This window comes from Carcharodon carcharias, chromosome 7, assembly GCF_017639515.1.
Source record: "Carcharodon carcharias isolate sCarCar2 chromosome 7, sCarCar2.pri, whole genome shotgun sequence".
Taxonomy (NCBI): domain Eukaryota; kingdom Metazoa; phylum Chordata; class Chondrichthyes; order Lamniformes; family Lamnidae; genus Carcharodon; species Carcharodon carcharias.
In genome coordinates, this window is record NC_054473.1 from 167,135,751 (window position 1) to 167,146,995 (window position 11,245).

An 11,245-nucleotide genomic window follows, 5' to 3' on the forward strand; every position below is an offset into this window, starting at 1 on the left:
TGTCCAGCCCATCTCCCGCACATCCGCGCTCATGCCTTCTCCTCCCTCCCAGAAACATGATAGAGTCCCCCTTGTCCTCACTTATCACCCCACCAGCCTTCGCATTCAAAGGATCATCCTCCGCCATTTCCGCCAACTCCAGCATGATGCCACCACCAAATACATTTTTCCTTCACCACTCCCCCTGTCGGCATTCCATAGGGATTGTTCCCTCTGGGACACCCTGGTCCACTCCTCCATCACCCCCTACTCCTCAACCCCCACCTATGGCACCACCCCATGCCCACGAAAAAGATGTAACACCTGCCCCTTCACTTCCTCTCTCCTCACTGTCCAAGGGCCCATACACTCCTTTCAAGTGAAGCAGCATTTCCCCCAACTTAGTCTACTGCATTCGTTGCTCCCAATGTGGTCTCCTCTACATTGGAGAGACCAAACGTAAACTGGGCGACCGCTTTGCAGAACACCTGCGGTCTGTCCACAAGGATGACACAAACCTCCCTGTCGCTTGCCATTTTAACACTCCACCCTGCTCTCTTGCCCACAAGTCTGTCCTTGGCTTGCTGCATTGTTCCAGTGAAGCCCAATGCAAACTGGAGGAACAACACCTCATCTTCCGACTAGGCACTTTACAGCCTTCCAGACTGAATATTGAATTCAGTAACTTTAGGTGTTGAACTCCCTCCTCCATCCCCACCCCCTTTCTGTTTCTTCCCCCTTCCTTTTGTTTTTTCCAATAAATTATATAGATTTTTCTTTTCCCACCTATTTCCATTATTTTAAAATATTTTTAAATTTTTTATGCTCCCCCCACCCCCACTAGAGCTATACCTTGAGTGCCCTACCATCCATTCTTAATTAGCACATTCGTTTAGATAATATCACCAACTTCAACACGTATGTGTTCTTTTGTTCTTTTGTCTGTGACATCTTTTGATGATCTGCTTCTATCACTGCTTGCTTGTCCCTACAACCACACCGCCCCGCTCCACTTCTCTCTCTTTCTCTCTCTCATCCCCCAGCCAGCCACAACCCCCCCCACCCCACACACACACACACACACACATACACACACACACACACACACACACCTTAAACCAGCTTATATTTCACCCCTTCCTTGGATTCACCTAGTTCTGTTGAAGGGTCATGAGGACTCGAAACGTCAACTCTTTTCTTCTCCGCCGATGCTGCCGGACCTGATCACCTAACTTGCCTTCTTGGCCCTCTTGCCAGCTGACATTGTAAATAATTCTCTCTTCTCCCTCTCTACTGAAATTGCCATCTTCATTCGCTCCTCAAAAGCACAATCCTTCAGACCTATGTCCTTGTTAACCATTGCCCCATCTCCAATCTCCTTCTCGCCAAAGTCCTTGAAACTGTGGTTGCTTTCCAAATCTGTGCCCATTTTCCTTTTGAATCTCTCCGATCAGGTTTCTGCCTTTGCCACAGCATCAAGATGTCCCCAACCAAAGTCACATGTGACTGACCTTGTGGCTTTGTGAGAGGGCATATAAGTTCTACTTATAGGAGTGCCCAGCCATGTTGAATCTGACACTGTAGGCAGAATAAGGAATTGACTCTTCAATTTTTTTCCATTGTTACAAACTAAAGTATCAAAAATATAAAATAAATCTGCAATAACCTTAACATCTTTCTAAAAATATATTGTTAATGTTAAACACCACCCTGCCACCACCGCCACCCCTGCCCCCCCCCCCCAACCCCCCAAACAAGCTTCTGCTATTTTAGATATCCTGTGCCTGTGAATTCTCTCCTGCTCTCATCACAAAACGGGCATGGAAGGAAAATAAAGAAAAATTGGAATACATACCACATTTATGGTGCTAGAATGTTCCCTTCAAAATTCAGTTGCTATGTGCAGCAAGTACCATTTTAAATTTTTTTGCATGGCTGAACACCTGTTAGTTAGCATGGTACAGGGGCTATGCATTACCTTCCAATGCAGTGGTGCACCAGGCAGCTTATTGGGAATGTTGTTTGCTAGGTGCTTTTTAAACTATCTTTGCATGAAATATGGTTCTAAATAAAGTTTGCCAACAACTAATGTAATGAGTCTTGGTGAAAAAAGAGACTTTTTTGTCGAAATTTTTCATCTTATACTCATCAGGACAATTCACAAGAAAATACCAATGTCAGGGGAAACAATATATTTATACTGCATGAGAAGACTGATTGGTTGGCAAGTGGACTCTGATTGGTAGAGGTGCCGCCATGGAGAATGCACCAGTGGATAGTGACAGTTAACTGCCAATCAAGTGCATGGCATAGTGGTATTGTCACTGACATTTCCAGCAGACCCAGGGCTAATGCTCTGGGGGCCAGGGTTCAAATCCCACCACAGATGGTGAAATTTGAATACGATAAAAATCTGGAATTAAAAGTCTGATAACAACCACAAAACCATTGCCAATTGTCATAAAAGCCCATCTGGTTCAGTAATGCCCTTCAGGGAAGGAAATATGCCATCCTTACCTGGCCTGGCCTACATGTGACAGCAGACTGACAGCAATGTGATTGACTCTTAAGCGCCTTCTGAACAAGGGAATTAGGGATACAGCAATAAATGCTGGCCCAGCCAGTGATGCTCACATCCCACAAACAAATTTTTTTGAAATTTAAACCAGGCAGCTTGACTCTGATTGGACATTGCCATCCAGCGAATGGCTGTCATTTATTTTGTTTAGCTGAAACACACACAATGTGTGCACATGTTCTTTCTATCTGCAAGGAAAAGGGCCCTGTGTATTAATATACGTAGCTTCCAGTACATGCAAATGCACCACACTGTGAGCTTGGTTGACAATCTTAAATTGGTTTCCAGCGTTATTCTTAGCACACTCAGGATTATTTGGCAAATATTGTCCAAATGCAGAATCACATCTATAACAGGCAGACATAAAAAACACATACGCACATTGTGCATGTTTCAGCTAAACAAAATAAGTGACAGCCATTCACTGGTTCATTCCCCATGACAATGTCTTGACCAATCAGAGTCAAACTGCCTGGTTTAAATTCAGAGTTAACTGTCAGTCAACATCAATTGGTGCATTCTCCATGGCAACACCTCTACCTATCAGAATCCACTTGCCAATTGATCAGCAATCTCTTCTCATAAAGTATAAATATGTTGTTTCCCCTGACCTTGGTATTTTCTTGTGAATTGTCCTGATGAGTGCAAGATGAAAAGCTTTGACAAAAAATATTCCCTTTTTGAGTAATACTCAAGTTCTGTACTACCAAACAACTAATTGAGCTAAACATTGTAGACACTTCTGGGAAATTTTAACCTCAGAATATGGGCTTGTTTGTGTCAGGTAGGAGATTAAACTGAAAGATATGAATACTGACCCAAACCTACCTCCAACCTGATCACTTCTGGTTTTAACTGAGTCAGGATGGTGGACAGGCAACCAACTAGTTCCAAGGAGGTGGCTTGGCACTTTGAATGTTATAATGAGGCGGTGAGCCTCTTAATTATTGTTTCCCATTTAAAATGTAACCGGGGATGGCCATGTTTCCTGAGCCTTGGGAAATCTGGCAATCCTCCAGGATTGGCCTGGAGTCTCCAGGAATTGAAAATTAAAATCCAAGATTTAGCTCTGTGAAAGCCTGGAGAAAACTCATAGGGACATTAAAACAGATTTTTTTTTTGTCATTTTCTTTTTAACATTTCTCTTTACCAGATATAAAAATATTGAAAATAGTTGGGGGGCTGTGAGGGTGTGGGGTTTGGTGGGGAAGGCTGGCAGCCAAGCATCTTCCAATTGGGTAATGAGTCTTTTTGCTTTCCAATTGGCATAGTAAGGCAGCACATCAGAAGGATGAAGGTGTTGGCTGACTAATAGCAAGAGCATGGGAGCAAGTCATGCGATGAAACCTCCAGGAATACATTTAATCACAGTTGGCAATTCTACAGCTAAACTGTGATAAGGACAGTTAGACCTTGGAAGTGAGTGCCTCTTCACTTGTCTACTGCATCCAGCATGCCCAGGCACCTTTCCTCCCAACACCCTTTCAGCCTCCCCCAGCTTTCGTCATGAGGCCTCCAACCTCCCTATCACATTCCCTCAGGCTCTGATACTGCCCCACTTAGCCTTCGATTCCAACTCCCATCCTCCAATAAACCTCTGATTTCATATGACCAAACACCACCTCCCTCCCCCCAGAATCCAGAATCTGACCGCCTACCAGACCACCAGCCCCACCTCCACCCACCCCCACCCCCTCCAAAGATACCTGGATATAGCCTACTTCCCTGAGTTAAAAGTGAGATTAGTTCAAAGCTCTGGGAACAAGAAGACATAACACCTACTTAGCACATCTTTTGTTTCTTTTCTTGCCCTATCACTGTTCTTTTTGACCCTGTAAGACTAAATTTCCTGTCATCTGGTCTCCCCTGTCATCTACCTTATCACAGACCTTCCTTTTGTCCCTTTCTCCATGCACCCCTTCCTCAAAAATGTATTACATTTCTAACTTCCCAGTTCTAATGAAGGAATAAGACCTTAACTCTGTTTCTCTCTCCACAGATGCTGCCAGACCTGCGGAGTGTTTCTGGCATTTTCTGTTTTTGTTTCAGATTTCCAGCATCTGCAGTGTGCTGCTTTTTGTAAGTTAAAATCCAGGCCTGATACTCAGTGCAGCTCATGAGCGTATCAAGCTTCTGTTTCCCACAAAGCAGCAAGCCAGTCCCCATTGTACAGCAGCTCTGGTATCTCACAAAAAGCACATTGTTTATTTGTATTCCCCCTGTGAATACATAACGCTGATAACTTTAAGCATTTCACTGTCATCATGTTTTACCTTCACCATCTGACACAATGATGAGCCCTCACTTCAAGTTCTTTTCTGTCTTTTTCTTTAGAAAAAGAGAAATTTATGTGCCTCATTTGGCCTGTGGAGCAGTGAATGCTGCTCATGTGATGCAACAGATACCTGGCAGTGATTGAACATGGTGACATATATTACCTCTTTAGATCAGGCACCATTACGCAAAGTGCTGTAAGGCTTTGTAAATATGGTAAATAGTGGAATTTATGTAATCAGTATTTTCTAATGAAACATGCTGACATTTTTTGTTGCTATTAAAGGGCATGTCAGAGTCAAGTATTTCTTTTAACACTATACTGAGGAGGAAAGATACAATCCTTTTAGGAAATTAAAAGCAATTCAGCCTTAGCTAGAAATGCTTGTACAGCAATAGCAATTATTGCCTTGGCTTTAGTACCACTCCAATCTGTTGCAGGCTAGGTGTAAACAGTGTTCTGTTTTTTTTCTTGTCCCGATATTACACCTTTAAATGTTCTGAGAAAGCAGTTGCTCCTGGGTTCAATTTTAAGGTATTTCAATTTTACAGGTAAGCAGCAGAGCTGTGAAATTGATTGTGAGCATGCGTAGGTCTCTCAGATGAGCAGTGACCATGCAATTAGATTTGTAACTCACAGCTTAAATGGGGTGCTCTCGCTTTACATTATTTTGCCCACCAAACTTAGACTGGACTCAGCCTGATAACACAGCATAAGTAGAACGTCAATGTTTATCTTTAAAAAGAGCAGAATTGCATTCAGTTCTCATGGGAGGTTTGGTTAGCATTCAGTTTCATCACAATATACAGACACAAGCATTGGTGTGATTCGTCATTCAGTCAAATGGACACAGATTATATCACTTTAATTCATCAAGAAGCAATAGTACAATCCTAAAATCACCTATTATGTGAGCACATTAAACAGAAATTAAAGAAGACCAAAACTCTTAACAATGCAGAAAAATTTTGTAACTATCTTCTGTGTTTAGTTGCTTCTTGAAATCCAGGTTGTGTAATTGATAAATTAAGCATCATTCAGCATCATGAATGGCATTTTCCCCTTTACTAAAGCACAGTGCAAATTTGATGAACAATTCCCCATTTCCTTTCTTGCTGCCTTGATATTTCAACCAATTCCTGAACATTCCCCTCAATCAAATTGTTCTTTCTGTTTCTCAGTTTCCTAACCTAATTTCAGTTGTAATCCTTGAGTTCATGGGCCTGCTGCAAATCTTAGCATGTCTCAGATTTACCACATGTGCAGGTATATAGAGCTTTTAAAAAGACCAATGACATTTTGAGTTTTATACATAAGGGCATGGAGTAAAAGAGCAAAAAAGTAATGATAAATTTGCATAGGATACTCATCTGTTTCAGGAGTGCAGTACCCAATTTTGGGCATCTTGTAATAGAAAGGACATTATTAAAGCTATAGAGAACATACAAACATACAAATTAGGAGCAGGAGTAGACTACTCGGCCCCTCGAGCCTGTTCTGCTATCCAATAAGATAATGGCTGATCTAAGTATAACATCAATATATTGCACAGATTCATCAAGATGATGCCAGGAAAGGAAACTCTGGTTGTGAGAAGTGAGTTTAGATACTGTAATTATTTCAACTGGAGCAGCGTAGGATAGGAGTGAAGTTAATGTGGACCATTTAAATTATAAAAGGTTCCAACAGAATGAGAAATAAAAGGTTGTTTCCTGTGGTTGAAGAACTTGAGCGGGCATCAATTTGTCACTACAAGAGTAAAGATAGAGATTAGGTGAAATTAGTTGTTACACAGACTTGTTGGGGATGGGATATTTTGTTGCAGGGAGTGGTTGAAGCAGATTGTTGAACCTTTCAAGGGGAAAATGGATAAATATTAGAAGTAGATGAGATCTGGGACTGAGGGTAAAGGGTAGAGCTTCAGGATTAGTTTTGGATTGTTCTGGCAAAGAACCAGCACAGAATAGATGGGCAAATTACTACTTTGTGTGCACTAAACTACTTCTGGTCTATATTAAATTATTCCAGTGTCATTCCTGTGAGTAAAAGGTTGCCACTAGAGGTGCAGAGCATTCATTTCATCAAGTACGTATGCTTTCACAGCACATTTACAAAAACATTCAGAATGTATGTCTGTGAGACTACTATCCATGCAGTAGTAATCGTGTGAACTGCAGATTCACTGACACAGCTCAGCAGTTTTGGCCATTTTCCCACAGGACGTATTTGGAAATGAGGTACATTTAAAAGCAAGAATTTTAAAGCAAATGTATGCACACAATTTGTTTTTAAAGAAACGGTGGTAAAAGATGGTTAATATCCCAATGGTCTCGGCATTAAAATTGCAAAGACTGTGAACAATAAACAATTTGTTATCCTGTCCTGGTAATCACACACACTGATCCTAAACACTTGGCAGTGGTTGGCTGGCATAGGCCCTCCACTTGAGTTGTGAACATAAGGAGATTGAAAATGCAGTAAGCTGCAAGAACCAACTTTGCCCGACTTAGAAAGTTAGACTGCAGGCAGATAGTTAGAAGTCAATTTGTTTAAGTCAAGAAAGATGATGTGGAGGAATCATAATGTGTTTATTATTTTGGAGACATATTGTATTGATTTGACAAAATCTGTTCAACTTACATTCCATATGTTCACCTGCTGTTGAAAAAAATACAGCTTAATGATACATATCTGATCTCATCTTCCCATGCATTTTGTTGGTCCACCTTCAACAAGTTGGAAACACATGCAAAAGTGATTAATGGAATATTAAGTTCAGATCACAGAGGGCTACGATTGTTACATTCCAGGCAACACCATCAGATAAGTAGAAATTCAACATTATGAATTAAGCCTAGCAAATGAGGAGCATAGGATTTGCTTACAGCAGCACTTTGATTCCTTCCACCATTGGTTGAATTTAACTGGTATTAGGGACAAACAGCATATACAGCAGGAGACAAACCCCTTGGAGATGTAAGACATGGGCTATATTATCCTCCTTGCCTTATTTGACGACTGCAGCACTGTCTGCTGCAGGAAATTGCCCACAGTAACATCAGGGCCATTGGGTGGAAGTGGAAATTGAGAGTGAAGCCCAAGGATAAATAACCCAAGAGTAGGATTCCCAACATTATGATAGCGATGGGTTGATGGGACGAGGCTGTGCGGTTTGAAAGTAGATGCTGGGCTGGAAGGGGCAAGAACAGGAGACTGAAGTTCTCCTTGGGGTGCCCAAGGAGACACTCCTGTTCCTTTTGACCCATGAGGAATAAAACAAAATGTTAAATATATGTACTCTCGACAGGTCTCGCTGTCGGTTTTGACCCCTAGTGGGCCTCCTGATGTTTTTTGGTTAAAATGATGTCATGGTGACAATTACATAATTGGGCTGTAACTTCAAGTATGTCCTTGCCTACTTAGGAAGGCCTCCCATTCCTGTTATGATGTTAGTTAAGATGTTAGGAGTAGAATATATCTGAAATATGGATCAACCTCCCTACTATCTTACCTCACCCTCACTCCCTGCAACATTCTTTCCGGATGGAAAGGTGGGTTAATGCCCCTAAGAAACTATTCAAGGCTAGATGTAAACTTATAAAATGCAAGTGGTAACATTAGTTATTGCCATCCAACACAGTGTCATGGAGCTGTTAATGTATATAATATTTTGGAAAATATTTTTCTTTTAAAATAGAGGTTTAGTCTGCGGGTCTGTCTTAATTGGATTAAAGGCAGCTAGCCTGGGTGTTTTGATGGGTGCTAGTTTTGATATGTAAGAGAGATAACATGCATTTGCATTTTTTTTGAATAGAGCATTCAAGAAGCGGGGTGAAAACTTGACGCCTATCTAGCAGATACCAAGCCTTATGTTTATATTACTAATAAAATTGGTGCTATGAAAGGGGTTTCATTGTTAAAAGCTGAAGTTCAGAGAGGTTGTTGATAAAATGAGAATTAACGTATCAGTTCTGTTGAAGGGTCATGAGGACTCGAAGCATCAACTCTTTTCTTCTCCGCCGATGCTGCCAGACCTGCTGAGTTTTTCCAGGTAATTCTGTTTTTGTTTTGGATTTCCAGCATCCGCAGTTTTTTGTTTTTATCTCTGTGTTTAATTGACTGCCACTGCTCTTCAAGAAATGCCTACCTTGAAGATGTTCTGTTCTTCTCTGCGACAAGATTTCCGTTTCTCTCTTTTGCCTTGTTCACCTTCATTGCTTTCCATTTCTCTCCTGGTGTTTGACAAGGTGTTTACTAAAACCCGCTTTCACAGCCATATCTCCATTCTCAGTGACTGTCTCCGTCTCCGACTTACCCCACGCGGATTTCAACTGAAATTCCACCCCTCATGTTTCGAACCCACCGAGGATTACAGGTATCTCCGGGACATAAAATGTTTCTCATTCCCGTCACATTCTGAGATCCACACTCAGTGCCATGCGCCGCCATATGAACACACTTGACCTCTGCCTCCAGCAGCACCGCCATACACTTTTTCAAAGCTGTGCGTGCCCCCAGTTTCATTTTATTCTTCGTCTCATCCGACGCCTCAACAAGAAACTTTTCTCTTTCTCTCAAGTGCTAAGGAGCGCAAGCTCCAACAACTCATCGACACCAACACCCATCTAGGACCCTCCACCCCTGCCTGTCCCTCCATTCCCACCCCATCTTCCAATCCCAGCCCCAGCCGTGTATTCATTATACCCCCTGACCTTTCCCTCTCCAACGCTGAACGTTCAGTGCTTAGCAAAGGACTTAGTTTCATACCCTTACACCCTCATCTCAATGAATTTCGGGCTCGACATGATGCTGAACTCTTCTTCCGCCGTCTTCGTTTCCGGGCTCACTTCTTTGGGCAGGAGTCCTCTCCCCGTTCAACGGATCCTTTTACCCACCTCCAATATTCTCCCTCCACCTGGACCCCTCCCTCTGGATTCTTACCTTTTCTTGGTCTTTTCATTGAGAACAGTCGGCGCGACATTAGTCGTCTCAATTTCTCTGCTCCTCTCACCCATTCTAATCTCTCTCTCTCAGAACTTACTGCACTCCGTTCTCTCAGGTCCAACCCTGACATTGTCATCAAACCCACTGACAAGGGTGGTGCTGTTGTTGTCTAGCGCACTGACCTCTACCTCACGGAGGCTGAGCGTCAACTCTCACTTCCTCCTGTCTCTCCCTGGACCGTGACCCCACCACTGAACATCAAGCCATTGTTTCCAGGACTGTCACTGACCTCATCTCCTCTGGGGATCTTCCTCCCGCAGCTTCCAACCTGATAGTCGCCCAACCTCGGACGGCCCGCTTCTACCTCCTACCCAAAATCCACAAACAGAACTGTCCTGGTAGACCGATCATGTCAGCTTGCTCCTGCCCCATGGAACTCATTTCTCGTTATCTTGACTCACTTCTCTCTCCCCTTGTCCAGTCCCTTCCCACCTACATCCGTGATTCCTCTGACACTTTACGTCACATCAACAATTTCCAGTTCCCTGGCCCCAACCGCTTCCTCTTCACTATGGACATCCAATCCCTCTACACCTCCATCCCCCACCAGGATGGTCTGAGGGCCCTTAGCTTCTTCCTCGAACAGAGGCCCAAACAATACCCATCCACCATTACTCTCCTCCGTCTGGCTGAACTTGTTCTCACACTGAACAATTTCTCCTTCAACTCCTCTCACTTCCTCCAAATAAAAGGTGTGGCTATGGGTACCCGCATGGACCCCAGCTATGCCTGTCTCTTTATGGGTTATGTGGAACATTTCTTGTTCCAGTCCTACTCCGGCCCCCTTCCACAACTCTTTCTCCGGTACATCGATGATTATTTCGGTGCTGCTTCATGTTCTCGTCAGGACTTGGAAAAATTTATTAATTTTGCTTCCAATCTCCACCCCTCCATCATTTTCACGTGGTCCATCTCTGACACTTCCCTTCCCTTCCTTGACCTCTCTGTCTCAATCTCTGGTGATAGACTGTCCACCAATATCCATTACAAGCCCACCGACTCCCACAGCTACCTCGACTACAGCTCCTCACACCCCGCTTCCTGTAAGGACTCCATCCCATTCTCTCAGTTCCTTCGCCTCCGTCGCATCTGTTCTGATGATGCTACCTTCAAAAACAGTTCCTCTGACATGTCCTCCTTCTTCCTTAACCGAGGTTTTCCACCCACGGTCGTTGACAGGGCCCTCAACTGTGTCCAGCCCATCTCCCGCGCATCCGCTCTCACGCCTTCTCCTCCCTCCGAGAAACATGATAGGGTCCCCCTTGTCCTCACTTATCACCCTACCAGCCTCCGCATTCAAAGGATCATCCTCCGCCATTTCCGCCAACTCCAGCATGATGCCACCACCAAACACATCTTCCCTTCACCCCCCCCGTCGGCATTCCGTAGGGATCATTCCCTCCGGGACA